This window comes from Scyliorhinus canicula, chromosome 13 (genome assembly GCF_902713615.1).
Source record: "Scyliorhinus canicula chromosome 13, sScyCan1.1, whole genome shotgun sequence".
NCBI classification, from domain to species: domain Eukaryota; kingdom Metazoa; phylum Chordata; class Chondrichthyes; order Carcharhiniformes; family Scyliorhinidae; genus Scyliorhinus; species Scyliorhinus canicula.
The window spans coordinates 11,281,620-11,302,538 of record NC_052158.1 but is presented as its reverse complement, the minus strand read 5'-3'; the positions used below and the strand labels follow the sequence as shown (position 1 = coordinate 11,302,538).

The following is a 20,919-nucleotide window of genomic DNA, read 5'->3' as shown; positions in this document are numbered from 1 at the left end:
CCATCGGGCCATGAAAACTCGGCCTATAGTTCACTGACGAGTATTTTATAACTATCTTTATGGCCGTGATTAAACAGTATTAGATTTTCTGTAACTGTTCTACAATATTATATCAATGACAAGATGTACAAATTATTATTATTATTGTGCAAAATTAAAGCACATGGGATTGGGGGAAATATATTGAGGTGGATTGAAAACTGGTTGGCAAAGAGGAGACAAAAGGTAGGAATTAATGGGTCCTTTTCAAATTAGCAGGCAGTAACTAGTGGGGTGTGTCATGAGAATGTCACTTTAAGAAATGTCTGTCTGCTCATGTTACTGCAGTGATGTCAGAGTGTGGGTGGAGCTGAGCTCTGGCTCTACTTTTTAGTTTCACTTTGAGAAAAGCTTGTGTCTGTGTTTATTTGGTTTCATTTTTCGGTGTTGGAGCTGAAGCCAGACAAAGCAGGTGTACTGCTGTTCTTTCTGCCATGAAAATACTATCTCTTGATCTTTGGTGAATTCAGAATTATAAATGTTCTCAGTAGTGAATGTAAACCTGATGTGTTAAAGGGTGTTTCTTTTGTCTTCTGGATGTTGCTTGGGAAGTTATTAAGGATTACTCAGTGTTGTATTCTTTGGGGATTGTATTTAAATTGATGGTTGCTAAGATGTTCACTGTATGTTTTAAAACGTTTAACTTGAGTTCATAGAATAAACATTGCTTTGCTTTTAAAAAATACTTTTCAATTTCTGCTGCAGCACACCTGTAGAGTGGGCCGTGTGTGCTCCCCATACCACAATCTATTAAAAGTTGTGGGTCAGTTGTGAACTCCATGATACACTTTGGGGTTCTCTAAACCCTGGCCCATAATAGGTGCCACATCGATCGGTGCTGGGACCCCAGATATTCACAATATATATTAATGATTTGGATGGGGGAACAAAATGAAACATCTCAAAGTTTGCAGATGATACCAAGTTAGGTGGGAGAGTATTTAGAACATAGAACAGTACAGAACAGGCCCTTCGGCCCTCGATGTTGTGCCGAGCAATGATCACCCTACTTAAACCCACGTAACCCGTATACCCGTAACCCAACAATCCCCCCCATTAACCTTACACTACGGGCAATTTATCACGGCCAATCCACCTAACCCGCACATCTTTGGACAGTGGGAGGAAACCGGAGCACCCGGAGGAAACCCACGCACACACGGGGAGGACGTGCGGACTCCACACAGACAGTGACCCAGCCGGGAATCGAACCTGGGACCCTGGAGCTGTGAAGCATTGATGCTAACCACCATGCTACCGTGAGGCCCCTTTTTTTTTATACCCGTAACCCAACAGCCCCCCCCCCTTAACCTTAGAGTGAACTGTGATAAGGATGCAGGGATCCAACAGCATGATCTGGACATAATTTGAATACCTGTGATGTTATTCAGCTTGGAAGCAAAACAGGAAGGCAGATTACTACCTGAATGGTTGTAAATTGGGAGAGGGGAGTGTGCAGTGGGATTTGGGTGTCCTTGTGCACCAGTCGCTGAAGGTAAGCATGCAGGTGCAGCAGGCGGTAAAGAAGGCTAATGGCTCCTACAGGCCGATATCCTTACTGAATGTGGACACCAAACTGCTGGCCAAAATTTTGTCCTCCAGGGTTGAGGATTGTGTTCCGGATGTTACTGGAGAGGACCAGACGGGGTTTGTTAAGGGTAGGCAGTTGGTGGCCAATATAAGAAGGTGATGAAACGTGATCATGATGCCCCAAAAGGTAGGAAGGTGGAAGTAGTGATTGCAATGGATGTAGAGAAGGCTTTTGATCGGGCAGAATGGGATTATCTGTGGGAGGCACTGGGAAGGTTCGGATTTGGGCGGGGCTTTATTGACTGGGTCAGGTTTCTGTATCAGGCGCCTGTGGCAACTGTACGGACGGATAGGACAACATTGGACTATTTTAGACTGCACCATTCTGTTGTTTACGCTAGCCATAGAGCCCCTGGCAATTGCACTGTGGGGCTCAAGGGGCTGGCAGGGGTTGGTCTGGGGAGGGTGGGGGGCGAGGGGGGGGGGGGTGCGTGGAGCACAGAGCTCTATACAGACGACCTGCTTCTGTATGTATCGGACCCAATAGAGGGATGGAAGAACTCATGAGGATTCCAGGGGAATTTGGCCGGTTTTTGGGGTATAAGCTAAATATGGGGAAAGTGATATGTTTGCGGTCCAGGCGAGTGGACAGGAGAAGCGATTAGGGGAGCTGCCGTTTAGATTAGTTTGGGGAAGCATTCGGTATCTAGGCATTCAAGTGGCGCGGGAATGGGACCGGCTGCATAAATTAAATCTGGCCCGACTAATACACCAAATTAAGGACAAATTTCGGAGATGGGACGGGTTTCTGTTGTCACGAGCTGTGAAGGTGCAGACGGTGAAGATGACGGTCCTCCCAAGATTCCTGTTTGTGTTTCAGTGTCTCCCCATCTTTATTCCGCGATCCTTTTTTAAACGGGTCAACAAAGTGATCTCTGGCTTTGTCTGGGCGGGTGAGACCCCGCGAGTAAGGAAGGTAATGCTTGAGCGGAGTCGGGGGGAGGGCGGGCTGGTGCTGCCAAATTTTAGTAACTAATCCTGGGCGGTGAATATAGCCATGATCAGGAAGTGGGTGGTGGGAGGCTCGGCATGGGAGCGTATGGAGGAGGCTTCATGCAAGGGCACCAGTCTGGGAACTGTGCCCCTGCTGTTCAGGCCGGCACGGTACTCCACCAGCCACGTGGTGGTAGCGCCCCTGAGAGTCTGGGGGCAATGGAGGGGACACGTGGGAGCAGATGGAGCATCAGTCTGCTCCCGAATCTGTAATAATCACCGGTTTGCTCCAGGAAGTATGGATGGAGGGTTCCGGATATGGCAGAGAGCATTGAGAGGATGGGGGATATGTTTATGGAGGGGATGTTTCCATGTGTGAGGGCGCTGGAGGAGAAGTTTGGGTTGGCGAGGGGAAACAAATTCAGGTACGGGACTTCCTACATAGACAGGTGTCAATCTTCCCACTCCTACCACCAAGGGGGATTCAGGACAGGGTAGTTTCCAGAGGGTGGGTAGGAGAAGGGAGCATCTCTGACATTTACAAGGAATTTATGGGGCCAGAGGAGACGCAGACCGAGGAGCTGAAGTGCAAGTGGGAGGAGGAGCTGGGAGGAGAAATAGAGGATGGTCTATGGGCGGATGCTTTGAGTAGAGTCAACGCATCCACAACATGTGCCAGGCTCAGCCTGATACAATTCAAGGTCGTTCACCGGAGTCACATGACAGTGGCCCAGATGAGCAGATTCTTTGGGGTGGAAGACAGGTGTGAAAAGTGTGTGGGAGGACCAGCGAACCATGTCCACATGTTCTGGGCATGTCCGAAGCTTAGGGGAATTTGGCAGGGGTTTGCAGATGTCATGTCCACAGTGTTAAAAACAAGGGTGGCACCAAGTCCAGAGGTGGCGATTTTCAGGGTGTCTGAAGACCCAGGAATCCAGGAGAAGAAAGAGGCAGGCGTTCTGGCCTTTGCTTCCCTGGTAGCCCAGAGATGGATACTATTAGCTTGGAGGGACTCAAAGTCCCCGAAGTCGGAGACCTGGCTATCGAACATGGCTAGCTTTCTCAGTTTGGAGAAAAGCAAGTTTGCCTTGAGAGGGTCACTGTTAGGGTTCGCCCGGAGGTGGCAGCCGTTCGTCAAGTTCATAGTGGAAAACTAATCATCAGCAGAGGGAGCGGGGTGTTTGGTTTATCTTAGAGTAGGGGGTTAATAAAGGATGGACATGCAAAGGAGCGAGACGGCTTTTGCACTGTATTTATAGTTTCATATACATTGTTTATTTTGTTGTTGTCATACCAAAAATACCTCAATTAAATGTTTATTTTTAAAAAAGAAGGTAAATGGTATGTTGGCCTTCATTGCGAGAGGTTTCGAGTATAGAGGCAGGGATGTGTTGCAATTATACAGGGCCTTGGTGAGGCAACACCCAGAGTATTGTGTGCAGTTTTAGTCTCCTTTGCTGAGGAAGGATGTTGTTGCTCTCGAGGGAGTGCAGCGAAGGTTTACCAGACTGATTCCAGGGATGGCGGGACTCTCATATGAGGAGAGATTGACTAGGTTGGGATTGTTCTGACTGGAGTTTAGAAGAATTACGGGTATCTCAGAGAGACTTCTAAAATTCTAACAGGACTAGACAGGGTTGATGCAGGGAAGATGTTACCAACGATGAGTGTGTCCAGAACCAGGGGTCACAGTCTGAGGATTCAGGGTAAACTATTTTGGAGAGAGATGAGAAGACATTTCTATACCCAAAGGGTAGTGAGCCTGTGGAATTCATTACCACAGGAAGTAGTTGATGCTAAATCATTGAATATGTTCAAGAAGCTGCTAGATATAGCACTCGGGGAGAATGGGATCAAAGGCTATGGGGAGAAGCAGGATTAGGCTATTGAGTTGGATGACCAGCCATGATCGTGATGATTGGCGGAGCAGGCTCGAAGGGTCCAAAGGCCTCCTCCTGCTCCTACCTTCTATGTATCTATGTCAGGCAAATAATACAACCCGGTTCCCAGGCTGGAAGTGATCACTTGCCTGATGTTGATTGTTAGTGTTTGTGACCTTCCGACTGACCCTGAGAGAGCCGCACGGTCCATGTATCCAAGGAGTCATCCATGTCCCTGCATGGAGCCTGAGCAACCCAAGAAAGTCAGACGTTAAAGTGGGAACGAGTTCTATTTTTATTCTATAACATAAACTGACTCTGTGTCCTTAACAACCACAACAGCAAAGACCTGTCTTTATATAGCGCCTTTAATGTGATGCAAAGTCTAAAGGAGGTTCACAGGAGCGTTAACAAGCACAAATTGACACAGAGACACAGGAACTATTAATACAGATGGCAGATTTTAGAGAGAGTGTTGTTGTATCTTTCCAATTCAGATACTTCAACCAGCTCCTTAATTAAAGTTTACCCAGATGTCTTCATTTATGAGCAGAACAAAGTATGGACATGGATATAATGCAACACACTTTATTAAATAAACTGTAAATTACCTACTGTACATACAAGAAACACCCAGGATACGACTAATTACCCGCAAAGGTGGTTTGGTAAGTTGTAGATCCGATCCCTGAGTCCCTCTGATTCCTCTTTGCAAAGGTGATTCTCGCTGGCTGTTTCTTGCTTCCTTTTGGTCTGGTCAGGGTCACCTCACACACCGAGTCTTTGCTTCGAGTCTTTGCTTCGAGTCTTTGCTTCGAGTCTTTGCTTTGAGTCTTTGCTTCGAGTCTTTGCTTCGAGTCTTTGCTTTGAGTCTTTGCGTCGAGTCTTTGCTGCTAGTCTTTTGCTTCTGGTGTCTCTGCGATGCCTACTTTTAACCCTCTCCCTGCCTTTCTAGAAACTTCTCTGGCTTCCGGCCAATGAGGTCTCGGGAGGGGGTACCAACAGCCAATGGTCCGGTTGATGATCTTTTGACAGGTCACTTGAGCACATCCCAGGTGTCCCATCTCTGGTGGTGTGGACTGCACTTGACCATTTCCATATGAGATAACAGTGGATACTCTCTAGATATAGTATAAACAGAAAGTCTAGCTAGATCTAGACTTCGAACAACAGACTTCCTGAGGTTTAGATATAGAATTTACAGTGCAGAAGGAGGCCATTCGGCCCATCGAGTCTGCACCGGCTCTTGGAAAGAGCACCCTACCCCCTATCAACACCTCCACCCTATCCCCATAATTCAGTAACCCCACCCAAGACTAACGGCAATTTTGGACACTAAGGGTAATTTATCATGGCCAATCCACCTAACCCGCACATCTTTGGACTGTGGGAGGAAACCGGAGAACCCGGAGGAAACCCACGCACACACGGGGAGTATATGCAGACTCCGCACAGACAGTGACCCAAGCCGGAATCGAACCTGGGACCCTGGAGCTGTGAAGCGATTGTGCTATCCACAATGCTACCGTGCTGCCCCGTCTGACTGCAGTATGTTTTTAAAATGACCACATTCCCGCCTCTTGATCCAGTGAGCGTCAGCGAACCGGATTACACAATCCTTACAAACCATCTGAATGAGCATGTCCCCTGAATCCGGGTTTTACAGTATTATCCCTAATCCACAATAATCACAACAAATTGAAATGAGCTAAAATAATTTTCAAAATTAAGAAACAACACATCAATGTTTCTTGATTGTCGAGTCTTTCCTGATGTCGGATGGTCCTTGCCGAATCCAGGTGTTGTAGGAATGCCTTCTTCCACCGGACATATTCAGACGATGGGATACACTATCATAAGTATGAGTTCTGTAACGTCCAGCTGTGACAGAATGTGGTTCTGGGGGATCAAGTTAACACCGGTTAATTCTTATTAATATCTGATTCTCTTTTCCCTTTTATTTAATAGAATGTCGGATGACCCTTTTGGTTTTTAAAAATAACCAAAGAAATGAGTAAATTAATAATAAAGGCCCAATAATCATATGAAGTGTTAGTCAGTAATCAGGACCATTACATTTTTCACCCCACAACCAAACTGTGGTGCGTTTGGAGATCATGGAAACAATACAATGTGGGCGGATAAAAGCACTTTCCAATTGGCTGATGCGTGGAGTGGGCGGATAAAACTATTTACAATTTGGATCGTGATGTCCTGATTCCTCCTCAGCGGAGGGAACCTACATGGGTCGACTTCGGCTGCCGGGTACCCGCTGCGTTATCACCTCTGGTAGTGAGTGCAGGGTCAAGCGGTTCTGTGGGTCTCTGTACCAGGGACGCCATAGCATGTGACCTTTCCTGGTTTCCCGGAGTCCTTTTGGTTGAGATCCCCTCAAACGAGGCCTTCTTCCTGACGTCCGGTGAATCGGAGCTGGGACCGGGCGAGTCGGAATCTATTTTGGAGGTATTGGGTGGAAGTTCGATTCCTGGAGTACAGGGTGTGGGTTAAGAGGTTCTGGGGGCTCGAAGATCCCCTCTAGTGTGACGTGGTGTTGGTGGAAGTTCTGCTGCGAGCCAAGTGCCTTCATCTGGTTGATATGATACCATCCGGCTTTCTTGGGGCCCACCAATCCTTCATTTCCAGAGGGGCTGGCTTCATCTGTCACCGGATAGGGTCCAACGTATCTGGGGGATAAGAAGGTGCCTGGTTGGAAAACTCGGAGCATTGCCTTTTGTCCCACCTTGTACTCAACAGAATTTACTTTCCCATCGAAGTAGGCCTTGCTCTGCTGATTCCGTTTGCCCACCTAAATCCCTGCTGCCTGTTTTGCTGTCTGTAACTTTTGTATTATCCCTTTGATGGCATTCTTCTGGGTGAGGGCCCTGACTTCGGGCCCTGATAAATCCAACCCCAATAGAGGTTCAATTCCCCGCATCGGTCGACCGGTCATTAAGACGTGGGAAGTGAAACCGGTGGAACTAGACACAGTGTTTCTCACTGTCATGAGGACAAATAACAGGACTTTTATTCCAGGAATGGTTGTTCTACTAAACGGTCTTGCGGATCTTTCAGAGTGCGGTTCATTCTCTCTACGATGCCACTGGATTGGGGGCAGTATGCTATGTGGAATTGCTGATTTACTCCAAATAGTCCCATCACCCGCTGCATTACCTGGGCTGGAAGTGAGTGCCCTGGTCGGAGTCAATGCTGCGGGGCAGACTCCACCTAATGAATATGTGATGCTCTAGGATGTCAGCCATGACCTTGGCAGTGTTGGTGCGGGTTGGAAAAGCCTCTACCCACTTGCTAAATGTACCCACAATGACCAGGATGTACCTGTCCGCCCCTGTACTGGGTGGTAGAGGACCGATGTAGTCAATTAGGAGGTTTGTCCAGGGCCTCTCTACTGGGCGGGTGTGCCTGAGTTCTGCCTTTTGGGCATATTTATCAGGGTTAATTTGGGCGCAGATGATACAATTGTTGACAGAATGTCGCACATCCTGTTCTAGCGCCGGCCACCAGCACAATCCTAGGATTTGTTCGCTTGTGGCCCCCCACTCGCTGATGACCCTGGACATCATGATTTTGGAAAATAATTTGATTTTCTGGTGGGAACCGCGTATCTGCCATCCTTGAGGACTGGCCCGTCCTGGACGGTGATGGCGCTCCTCCATTTGTCAAAGGGGGTGGGATATACCTCTTCCTGAATCTATTTCAGGCCCAAGTCACTGCTTTGGGCCTGTTTCAGGTCTTCGACCTTGGTCTGACTGACACTAACAGCTTCAGTTTGGCTGATCCACCGCTCTGACATTCCCAACTGGGAGGTGCAGTGGTGGGCCTTGACTTTTATTATTCCATACTGTCTGCCTTGGGTGGTCTGGAGAATGAATCTCAATAGTGGGGCTGATGGCAGAGGCTTTCCATCCGCCGAGATAAATCCCCTTGCTGCCCAGAGGGACATAAAATCCCTTAAACTGTTGCAGACATACACACTATCTGAATGTATGCCTGCTGGCGTGGGAAACAGGTCGGGGTGGCTGACTATGTAAGCTGTTGCTGAGAGCTCTGCAGCCTGGGTACCCATGTGTGCAGGAAGTTTTCAGGCTATCTCCCTCAGGGGCTTGCTTTTGTGGTCTCCACATAGATGCTGCATCCCGTTTTCCTGTTTCCGTCCTCCACCATGGAGGATCCATCGACATAAATCTTTAAGCTGTTCTGAGTCTGTGTGGCTTCCCTGCTTCCTCCACCCATTTACTGCAGGAATCAGGTATTTGTGAGGCTCCCCCTCTATACGCTATGTTGTCTGCCAGGAAGGTGGAGGTGCCGGTATGTTTCACTACAATGTCCTGGCCTTGGAGGATAAGTGTCCACCTTGCTATCCTGTTCTGGCTGACTGCCCCGTCCTTTACCCGCCTGTTCAGCAGCAATTGTATCGGGGTATGTTCAGTGAGGATGGTGAGGGGATTTAGGGTGACTATGTAATTAAACGATGTCCTGCCCAAAAGACCGATAGTCAGTGTTTCTCACATATTGTGAAGCTGTGTTCCCCCGATGTTAACATGCGGGGAGCGGAGGTTACTGGGCCCAGTCGTCCGTGCAGTTTTTGGAGGAGCACGGTGGCTAGTGTGCTGTCAGTGGGCCCTACTTCAAGAGCAAAGGGGAGTTCAGGGTTGGGTATCTGTAAGGCAGGGGTTTGTGCAAGGGATTGTTTGAGGTCTGAGACTGCTTGTGTGTGTCGCACAGTCCAGACCCATGGGGTGATTTTTCATTAGAGTTGGGACAGGGGAGCGGCTTTAGTGGCGAAACCGTTGATATAGTTTCGGCAGTACCCACCAAGCCTAAAAACGGGCGTAGCGAGCTCATGTCCTTTGGTAAGGGAAGGTGTGTTACAGACTTGATTCGCTTCCTTTCTACCTCATGCTTTCCCTCAGTCACTGCTGTACCCAAGTAAGAGACCTGTGGTCTCATGATCTGGGCATTCTTGGGATTTACCTTCAACCCTAATGTAGTGAGGAGGTTCAGCAGTTCCTCCAATAATCCGAGATGTTCCCCTCTTGTTTCAGTCTGTTAGAGGAGATCATCTACGTATTGTACCAATCATTCTGGTTTGGAGAATCCCTCCAAGCCCTTTGCTAAGTGCTGGTGAAATATGAAGGGGGAGTTATGAAAACCTTGTGGTGACAGGTCCAGGTGTACTGTTGTCCCTGGAATGTACCCAATTATTTTTTATTTTCCAATTAAGGGGCAATTTAGCGTGGCCAATCCACCTAACCTGCACATCTTTGGGTTGTGGGGGTGAAACCCACGCAGACACGGGGAGAATGTGCAAACTCCACACAGACAGTGACCCAGGGCCGGGATTCGAACCCAGGTCCTCAGCGCCGTAGGCAGCAATGCTAACCACTGTGCCACCGTGCCGCCCTTGTCCCTGGAATGTGGAGGCAAATTTGTATTGACAGTGTTGATCTAAGGGAATTGACCAGAAGCCATTACTGATGTCCAAAACTGTGAAAAATTGAGCGTGTGGGGCTTGTTTCATCATGGCTTCTGGACTGGTCGCCACTGTGGAGGCTGAGATGGGGGCGTTCTGATTTAGGGCTTGATAATCAATGGTGAGCCTCCAGGAACCGTCCGGTTTCCTTCCTGGCAATATGAGGGAATTGTTAATGGAAGCAACAGGGCGCAGGACTCCTTGTGTTAACAAACTGTTAATGACCTTGGCCACTTCCCCTTCGACTTGCTTTGGGGTTTAGGGTCAGGACCTTCTATGATTACTTCCCCTGTTATTCGGCCGCAGTCATGTCTGTGACTGGCGAATGCCTGTGTGTGTTTGGCTAATATACCCTGTGCTTCAGGGTCCTCCGTCATTGCTGTGGGGCTGATCTATAATTCTCCAAAAGATTTGGTCGATGTATCTGTCGGTGGCCACCTTGACTGTGGACCGCGGGTAGCCGGCATGCGCCATATACAAGAATTTGTCGGGTCGAATGATAAACTGCATTTTCTCATCAGATCAGATCCCAGTATATGTTCAGCTTCGGGCTGGAGTTTCACTAAGATGGCGGGATGGTGACGTACCAGGTTTCCTGATCGAAATTCTAGCAGATCAATTTCCGCACCCTCCTGTGGGTGGCCTGTAAAACTGTTTAATATGATTGTATTCCAGATATGCCATGTGCAGTTGAGGTCTCGGGATGTGTTTAGAGCAGTGCAGGATCCACTCTGTGTCCCAAAGGAACTCAGCGAGGTGGACTCCAACCTCTCCTTGTACTAGGGGTCTCCCTACACTATCCCATTTGGTGTTACACACCCAAGTGGGTGAGGCCGGGCACCGTCATGCTTCAGGTCCGTGTTCTAATTGGGGATAAAGGTTAAAGGGGATGTTGCAGTTTTCCAGCGAGGTTATGGTGGCTTGTCGGGCCAGTCCTTCGAGGGGCAAGGGTTGGGGTCCATCATTGGGGAATCACTGAGACGGTCGTGTGGGATCAGGGGTTACGGGGAGAAGGCAGGAGAATGGGGATGAGAAAATATCAGACATGATTGAATGGCGGAGCAAACTCGATGGGCCGAATGGCCTAATTCTGCTCTGATGTCTAATGGTCTTATGGTAGTTGGTTGGTGCCCTACAGTCACGGGCGAAATGGTTGGGTTGCCCACAGTTGTAACAATGTACTTGTGGGCCTCTGGGCTCAGCTGTATATGGTACCCTGCATCTGGGGTTGGGCGTATGTCCTGTGTGGGCTTGTGGTTCCCTGTGTCGGTGATCAGCAGGGTATATGGCGGCGGGTAGTTGTGGTTTACTGGTCCCCTGATTCTACCTCACCCCACATTTCGCTACACCGGGCTGGGATTTCAGTTGGGGCAGATGGGATTCATTTTTAATTTTGGGGTGTTCATCTATTTGACTCCCAAGCGCGAGTCATTTTCCGGATAGCCCAGGTCTCATTGTGTGGATCGTCTTCAGGGTCGTAATTCTCGCATGCTTTGCGACTGGTGTGCGTGGCATGGGCTATCAAGGTCCGGATCCATGTGGATGGGTGATGTGGATCTAATTAGGCTCTGTTTAGTGAACCGGAAACCCCAATAAACTGGTTCCACAGCCGAATTGCAAACGCTGTCGGATGTTCCCCTTGCTTTTGCTGACAATTGTTGAGGCCGTTCGCTCGGTCGTCTCTATTGCATCCTATGGCAGTCAGAACAGCCGCCTTCATTTGGGGCAAGGTTCCCCCTGCTACATTTTGGGGATTGGGTCGGGCAGAGCGGATTGCGGGACTTAGGCACAGGAGGATGAGCTTGACCTCCTCTGCCTCGTCTGACCCATTTAGGACACGGTATTGGCCGATGTTCTCGAAAGGAGCGTTTGTGTCCCCGGTGGGTTCGAACACCCTAATCGCTTTTGCAATGTCAGTGAGCTGAGTCACCGTGTAGGGCGCTATGTAGGTGACATTGGGGTTCTGTCCGTCCTGTCTGCGGGTGGTGACTGGATTCATTGGGATGGGGGTCGTTTCCGGGGCCTGTTCAGGAGGTGCGGTTGGTTCTACCTCTTGGAACGCGGAAGGGGCCCCCCAGTCGGCAGTGGGCCTTGCCGACGCATAGTCAGAGGCATCCTCTTCTAGTTGCTGCCATTCTACCCCTGGGTCACTGTCCCTGGAATTTGTGGTGAAGGTGCACATTACTCCTGTAACTGCCAATTGGGACTGTAATCTGCCTATCCCACACAGGCATTTGGTATGGTCCACAGCGCGGCTCCTGTTTTCTTTCCCTGTTCGGTGTAAGACTTTTACTGCAGCCTGCGGGTCGCTGCATTTTAATTTCAGTTCCTCTCATTGGGTAATCGCGGCATCTTTCTCACCGATAGCGCGCTGTGTTTATTGATGGGCCTTGTCACACTGGGCCTGGTATTCACTCATATGTATGAGGTTGACACGGTTCTGCTCCTCTCTCATTGCTACATCGGCTTCTAGCTGGTGGATGCATCCAGCAGTGCCCACTAGGTCCTGCTGTAATCTTATTATTTGGCTATCCTTGTGTTCTTTAATTTGATTAAATTTACGACGACCGACCACAACAGTGGCCATCACCAGCAACAACCCCAAAGAAGGAAGGAAGAGCAGAAGCTGAGTATGACTCCAGCAATATTCTCCTTAGGATCCCAGATCTGGTTTAGGGGTTTCTCCCCACTGTACCCATTTGGGCCATTTACTGTTTTTATATGCATGGAGGACATCAACCAACTCGGCACGACTGGCCATCACTATTCTGCTAGAATTTGGTGGGGGTGGAGGGAGAAAACAATCGGGATAAGGGTCTGGTTTCCATTAAATTCCCGCCCACAAAGTTCTTTCAAGTCCCGCAACTATCCTAGATCTTTTCCAAAGTTTGTACTCCTCACGTTCCAGACTCCTGGTTTATGGCCCAATCAGCTGGTCGAAACTGTATTAGTCCTTCACTCTCTTACGACTGGCCATTAGGTGGGACAATCTGTCCTCTTATTTCAGGCTCAGACAGAGTGTTGGAGAATACTGGGTTGAAGGTGACTTTGGAGCAACGTATCGCTTCTTATCGAAGGACTGTCTGAGGTGCCATAATGTCCAATTCAGAAACTTCAACCAGCTCTTTAATTAAAGTTTACCCAGATGTCTTCATTTATGACTGGAACAAAGTACGGACATGGATATAATGCAACACACTTTATTAAATAAACCATAAATTACCCACTGTACAAACAAGAAACACCCAGGATTCGACTATATTACCCGAAAAGGTGGTTTGGTAAGTTGTAGATCCGATCCCTGAGTCCCTCTGGTTCCTCTTTGCAAAGGTGATTCTCGCTGGCTGTTTCTTGCTTCCTTTTGGCCTGGTCAGGGTCACCTCACACACCCAGTCTTTGCTTCGACTCTTTGCTCTGAGTCTTTGCTTCGAGTCTTTGCTGCTAGTCCTTTGCTTCTGGTGTCTCTGAGATGCCTACTTTTATTCCCCTCCCTGCCTTTCCAGAAACTTTTCTGGCTTCGAGCCAATGAGATCTCGGGAGCGGGTCCCAGCAGCCAATGGGCCGCTTGATGACTGTTTGATAGGCCACCTGAGCCCGCCCCAGGTGTCCCATCTCTGGTGGTGTGGGCTGCACATGACCTGCTCCCATATAAGGTAACAGTGGATACTCTCGGTATCGGAAAGACTGGCTCGATCTGGGCTACGAACAACAGACTTCCTGAGGTTTGACTGCAGTATGAGTTTAAAATGACCACAGTGTTTAAGGAACAAAGAGAGACAGAGAGACGGAGAGGATCAGGGAGGGAATTCTAGAGCTCAGGACCTCGGCAGCTGAAGGTCCAGCTCCCAATGGGGGAGTGACTAAAATCAGAGATATTCAAGATGCCAGTAGAGGAGAGCAGGATTCTCGGCGGGTTGGGGGCTCAGTTATTAAGGGTTGAACATTAAGTTCCAGATATTTTAAACCTTTGTCTTTGTTCCACAAACTTTGTTTGTAAAACAGCAAGTGGACAGGCTAAATGTTTCTCTTCTCCTGTGATTTGTGATATCCCGGTAACTAATCTGTTATCAGACTGTGAACCTTTTTCAGGACATGGGGGTTTCCATTCTCTGCCTTTGAATTTCCAAGTTATCCCTTTCTCAGTTATAGAAACGTGATTAATATTTCACTTTCTACATTTTCTCGACCATCAAAAATGCTGAAAACAATTACATACATTGTAAAATCTTCTAACAGAGAAATTTATTGCATTTTTTTAACATACAGGATTAGTGAGGACTCTCTCTCACTCTCAGTATCTGCTGCCGCCCTGTCTATCGGAAAGTTCAAAGGCCCTTTACAGTACACAGCCTGGAGAGAAATGATCAACTCCATTAACCCCGGTAAAACTCTCCTATTCATTTTCCTGATTTTAAATCCAGTTGTGAAGGGACTAAAGGGTCTCCAAGGTCCCAGATTAAATATTCACTTTGCCGGTTGTTAATCCTCAGGAGCCTCTCCATTCTCATATTTTACTCTCTGTGGGTTCCTCTGGGTGAGTGTCTGAAGCCATCAGCACCGTGTGTCAAAGCAGTGAAGGGATCTGTATAACCAGAGGAATAGAGCACCAATCTCAGGATGGGAAACCCAATTTGTAGAGGAGACTGGACTGGTCCCGTCTGTCATTCTGGGGAACATTTTTTATCATTGTTTATCGGGAAGACATTCAGACATTAGAGAGCAAGTGTTAAACGGCAGAGAATCTGGTTGGTGGATTTGGACACCTTCATCAAGAGGAGGGGCTGCAGAAACTGTGAGTCTGCACTGGATAAGGGAGGGAGTGTGGTGATCTTATTGAAATGTTCAAGGTTCAAAACAGAAGGGAGAATGTAAAAATGTAAGAGTCCAGATCAAAGTAGGTATAGTTTTAAATCTAGAATAGGGAGTTTGGATTGAGTGAGGTTGATTTATTGAGTGACTCCATTGATGGAGCAGGTAGTGAACCAGTGAACGCTGGCCGCCCAGTGGGACATGGCGGACTTGCACCTCGGAGTGGCACCAGAAATGAAGGAACTCCTGAGATCGCGCAGGCCCGCGGGTCCATGACGCACGGTCGCTCCCCTGGCCGTCCATGAAGGCCCACGGTGAACGATCCCCCCGCCCCCCACCAGGGCGGCTGTGGACTGAGTCCGCAGCCACCACCGGACGTTCCCCTCGGCCGATAGGTGGTTAGAACCACGCTGTTGGGCACTCGGCCAATTTTTCACGGAGAATCGTGGTGGGGCCTCTGTCAATGGCCTCCTACCCGCGCTGCGTAGTTCGCACGCGAGAGACTCCCGAGCGATTGTCCAGGGACCGGAGAATCGTGGAACCTGAGCCGGTGCCGATTTCAGTGTTAACGGCCATTCTGCTCCCCGCGCCGATCACGATTTCGTCGTAGAGGCTCAGAGAATCCCACCCATGAGGTTGGATTCTCCGCAACACCGCTCCGAAATTGCGAAAAGCGATCGGCCGGTGAATTGCCTCTGATACCTAAACCGGCTTTGATGCTGGTTTGGCGTCGATTTCCGATTCTCCGGTCACCCCAAAATGACGGATTCGCAATAGGTGCCTCGACAACCGATTCTCCGGGGCCTGAGCGATTCTGCGGCCTGGATGGGCCGAAGTCCCGACGGCGTGGTTCTAACCACGTGTAAAAAATCACAATGCCGGCGTGCTGGCTGATGCGGCGGTGGGAGGAGGTAGGAGTTGGCGCGGGGGGACTGCGAGCTCCCGTAACGGGCACCGGCCGTGATTCCTGCAGGGGCAGAGGGGAAGGGGGAGGAAAACAGGCCAAGCAGTCGGGGAGCCTCCGACATGACAGGGTGGTGTTCACGCAACGGGCGCCATTATGGCGGCCATCCTGGTGCCCACCCACCCTGGTGCCCCTGGGTTAACGCAGAGTTAACGGCCGTATGGGTAGGTGCCCACCCCCTCCCTGGCCACCCAACCCAACCCAACCGGCGACACCCACAGGGGGACCACCCCGGGCCACACCGACGGCAGCCCCCAGTGAGGCAGTGCCATCAAACAGTGGCCCTGGCAGCGGGGATGGGCACCAGCAGCGGGCACCGACGGGGCCGGGGTGGGGGACATGTGTGGCTAGGCTGCGCGGTGCCAACCGGGGCCACCATGTAGCCCAAGGTACCTGGCTGTGCATGGGTGTATGGCCATGGTAACATTGTGTCCCCTCACCCCCTGCAGATCAGAATGTTCGGGCACCACCCAGCGACGCTGGCCGCCGTGGCGGGGCCGCTGCCCTGCATGCAGCCCTGTGGCAGCGTCAGCCCAGGCGGCTCAGAGAGGTGGCGGAGGCCACAGCAGAGGAGCGGGCTGCAGTGGGGCTGGTACCAGCCACTCAGGCTGGAGGACCGCCTGCCCGACAGGCCGAGGAGGAACAGGACGAGGGGGAGGAGGAGGAGGGGATGGGGCGATGGGTAGGAGGGGGAGGAACGGGACGAGGGGGAGGAGGAGGAGGAACGGGACGAGGGGGAGGAGGAGGAGGAACGGGAGGAGGGGGAGGAACAGGACGAGGGGGAGGAGGGGGAGGAGGAGGAACGGGACGAGGGGGAGGAGGAGGAGGAACAGGATGAGGGGGAGGAGGAGGAGGAACGGGATGAGGGGAAGGAGGAGGAGGAACGGGACGAAGGGGAGGAAGAGGAATGGGACGAGGGGGAGGAGGAGGAGGAACGGGACAAGGGGGAGGAGGAGGAGGAACGGGATGAGGGGGAGGAGGAGGAGGAGTTGGTGGTGACCTGCACCCGTGCCAACTTAACTGGTGTCTATTTTTCTGGCCTTGCGGGCCCTAACACTATGTCCAGGTGAACTGGGTCCCCGTTGGCCGGCGTCTTCTGGACAAACCGGACCTGGATGGGCCCGGCCCCTGCTCAGGTGTCCCAGGTGGCATGGTACCGCCAGGTTCTGCCCGCTGCCCACCAGATACGCCAGGGACAGGAGGGGGGAGTCCGAGGTGCTATTGTGATCAGGCACCTCCCCTGCAGGAGTCACCAGCACGGGCCTCATCACCTCCTCCTCCCTCGGGGTGCCCAATGGCCCCTGGGCTTCTCTCTGGGACTGAGGGGGCAAGGGGAGCTACCCCCTGAAGCTCCCCCGCCACCTGGCACTGCCACTCCTGGAGGCCCGCTCTGGTCTCGACCATGTCTGCATGCTGGAGGCCAAGGAGCACAGGGAGTGGACCATCTCCCTCTGGGACTGGGCCACCTCCCTCTGTGTCTCTGCCATGTTGGTCAGTGCCTGGGCAATGCTGCTGACGTTCCCAGCCATGGCCTGCTGTGACTGGGCCATGCTCAGGAACGCCGCTGCAATTTCCAGGTGGCTCTGGGACATGGTCATCTGTGGGGCAGCAAACCCTGTCCTGGGCCTTGGCCAGCGCCTGCACAGAATGCCCCAGGCCTTGGGCATCGCCGATCCATAGTCCAAACCATCGCCCCAATGCCTCCACTGCGGACGCCACCCATGGAGTGTTGGCCGGGGTGACAGGCATGGTCGGCACCACCTCCTGCTCCTGCACGCGGTTGGACTCCTCCACCTGCGCCTGCAGGTGTTGGATGCTCACCGACATCCCCTCATGTAGTCCCTGGCTCTGTGACTGCATCTCCACTATCAATGGGACTGTCTGTTCCAGAAGCCCCAGACCAGACTGGACGGCAGCTCGCCCCTGGGGTCGGCCCTCCGACCGTCCTCCCCCCTCGGTTGCTCCGACCTCCACCTGCTGTACCGGGTCAGCTGCGTGCTGAGCACCAGAGAGTGTCCCAGGAGCCTCTTCACTAACATGGCCAACCGAGGTGAGTGTCTCTGGGATGGTGGAGGGTGTTGGAGACGCTGTGACGGAAGTCAGTGTCATCCTCCGACCCGACCTCCTAAACTTTCTTTCTCATCCCATCTTGTACATTCTCTCCCCCACTCTCTCTCTTACCCTCCCATTTCCCTCCCACCTTCCTACTGTTGCCAACACCCCCTCTCTCTTTTTCACACTTTCCAACTTTTGCATTCATTCCTCTGCACTCTCTCTCTCACCCTCACACTCTCCCTGCTAACCTGCTGTCTCTACTCCTCCACCTCAGTCTCTCACACCCTCCTACACTCCCTGTCACTTCCTGTTCTCCCTGCCACACCCTCTATTTCTCAACCCTCTCCCAATCTCTCTGTAATCCGGCTTCCACACTCTCAAACCCTCCAGCTTTCCGTCACCCACTTCTGCCTCACTTTCACTCCATTCTCACACTCCCTCTCTCCTTTCCTGCTCTCTCCCGTCACCCACTCCCTGGCTCTGCTGCTCTGATTTCTCTCCTCTGACCCCTCCCCCTCCCTCACTATCCTCTCCCTCACCTACCCCGTTTGCCCCTCTCTACCCCTCCCTCTCTCTTCCCTCCCCCTCCCTCTCTAAATCACTGACTGTGTTATTTTAACTTTCCCCCAGCTCCAGCCTCTCTGACTCTGGATCTGAACACAGCGAATCCCGGGCTCATCCTGCCTGAGGACCGGACCAGTGTGAGACTCGGAGACAAACGGCAGCCGCTCCCTGACACCCCGGAGAGGTTTGATATCTGGGAATGTGTCCTGGGATCAGAGGGATTCACATCAGGGAGACATTACTGGGAGGTGGGGGTCGGGGGGAAGACTCAGTGGTGGCTGGGAGTGGCCCGAGAGTCTGTGAACAGGAAATGGGGAATCTCCCTGAACCCTGAGTCTGGATTCTGGATTTTGTGGCTGATTCCCGGATCTGGTTATTTTGCCGCCACCTCCCCCTCACTGACCCCCCTCACCCTGAGTGTGAATCCCGGGAAGATCGGGGTTTTCCTGGACTATGAGGGGGGACAGGTGTCATTTTACAATGCGGACAACATGTCCCATCTCCACACTTTCACCCACACTTTCACTGAGAGAATCTTTCCCATCTTCTTTCCGGGATTGAATAATGCCGGGAAAAACTCGGCCCCGCTGACAATCTGCGGGATTAAAGGTCACTAACAGATCCATCCCATAATTTCACACAATCTCCCTGCCTCCTGCCAGCTGCAAACTGCTGGGTGTGGGTCTCAGTCACAGGGGGTGCGGATGGTTCAAATGGTTCCTGAGCTCAGGGTGATTACAGCTGAGTGACAATAATGTTTTGGTCATTTTGTTTTTTGTTTCCTTTCTCGGTGAGGATCAACAAACACGCGGTAACTTTTCCAGTGAATCCTGAAAAATTGATTAAAATCCCCAAGATAATGGAGAATAATCAAAGCGCAGAGACAATGGAGAATTAAAACACAGACAGAAATAAACTCAGGGTCTCAGAGACCCAGGTGGGAAATTGAACGTTAAGAGGGGCAGGGAAGAGGAACTCGGGTGAGATTGATCACCAATGGCAAGGAAATGACAAAGAGAAAATCCAAGAGCAGGAAAATTAAATAATACCCAGGGAAGTACAAAGGAAAATTCAAAATCAAATAGAAGCAAAATCAATCGGGAACAGGCAGGAGAATCAGAAACACTCACAAACCAGGGGTTGGAAATGAACAAAACATTCGACAACCTGAAGTGTTTAAAGGTGTGGAGGGAGAAACCAGGTTAACATTCCGGGTATAAACCCTGTATGGGAACTGGGAACTGAAAGATCAGCAAGGACCTCTGTAGAGCTGGGGGAAAGAAGGAGGGAGAGAGAAGAAACAAATAGCAGCTCAATTGTAGAGAGGAACTTACTGGGAAGAATGAGCTGTGAACTGCAGGAAGCCGGTGACCTTCCTGCCTGTAATGTTGCTCCACAGGCGGAAGGTGGCGATAGATCACCGTGTTTGAGATGAATCAGTTCAGTGATTCTCAAACTGGGGTCGGGGAGTCTTTCCAGGGGATCCAGGAAATAATTTCTCCAGAGAGAAAGGGAGAGAGTGATAGAGAAACACAAGAGAGGAAATGAAATGAAACAATCTTAACTATTGCACTTTGTCTAAATTCCGAGGAGTTAGTGTTCGTTCTGCATTGAGCAGCTGTCAATATTTCCACCCCAAGCCTCCCGAATCCTCTCCCTTCTTCACGGTGATGGACATTTCACTGTCATGGTTTCCAGCGGTGAGTCTCACATTGACTTTCAGTAGGAGGGGAGGGGAGGGGAGGTGGGAGACCAGCTGCTGCTGTGATACTCGCTGTCTTCAGTTTGGGCTCAGGCAGTGAGTAAGTGCCGTGATCGAGCTGCCCGGCCTGCTGAGTATTTCCATCATTCTCTGTTTATATTAATCTCCAGTTGGTTTGTTTCTTGTAATTGTGATAAATCTGTCAGTTTGACTCACTTCAAACTCTCACCGTGTTTCAATAATGCAGCTTCCTTGTGTGATTAAATAACACTGACAAACTGGACTGGGTTTGTACAGGTCTGTAAATATTGTCCAGAATGTCATGTTCCAATGGGTAATCTGTAATAAAATTGGAATATAGGAAAATCGTGTTTCTGGGAGTTTTTATTTTACATTAAAACAGGAAGCTGCCTTGAGACAGTTTAAAGATGTAAATGATGTGACACTGCTGTGAACACGGATTCGACAGTCTGTCTGTATTGAACATGATGTGTGAATTGATGGGGTTTGTGAGACATTAACAGATTATGTTTAACCAGATGAAAAGCAGTTCAGTTGCTGCACTAGAATGTTAGTGGAGTCTCAGTTATCATTTATCTCTGGTTTGTCGGCTGTCTCATCACTGTCCACATCAGAGAAATAATCCTGATATCACTACGTAGTATGTAATTATTTGTTTTATTAAAACATTATTAATGTTTTCTGTAAATGGAACCTGTTCATATTGTGGTTATTATATAGAATTATAATTTGTAAAATGATTCTTTAAACAACACAAAACAATCTGAGAACCACTGGAATAGAAACAGTTTTTCTCAAAGTTTACACAGTTCATCATTAAATCCAAGAAGCAGAAACTCAACATGTTGTTTCTGTCGTCACTGAGCGTCCA

General features: G+C 50.2%; 1 pseudogene; it reads left to right on the top strand.

Annotated features, from left to right (window-relative positions):
* LOC119976477 overlaps positions 1–20,385 on the top strand; it is a 32,998-nt pseudogene extending 12,613 nt beyond the window's left edge.
* Positions 20,386–20,919: the final 534 nt, after the last annotated feature.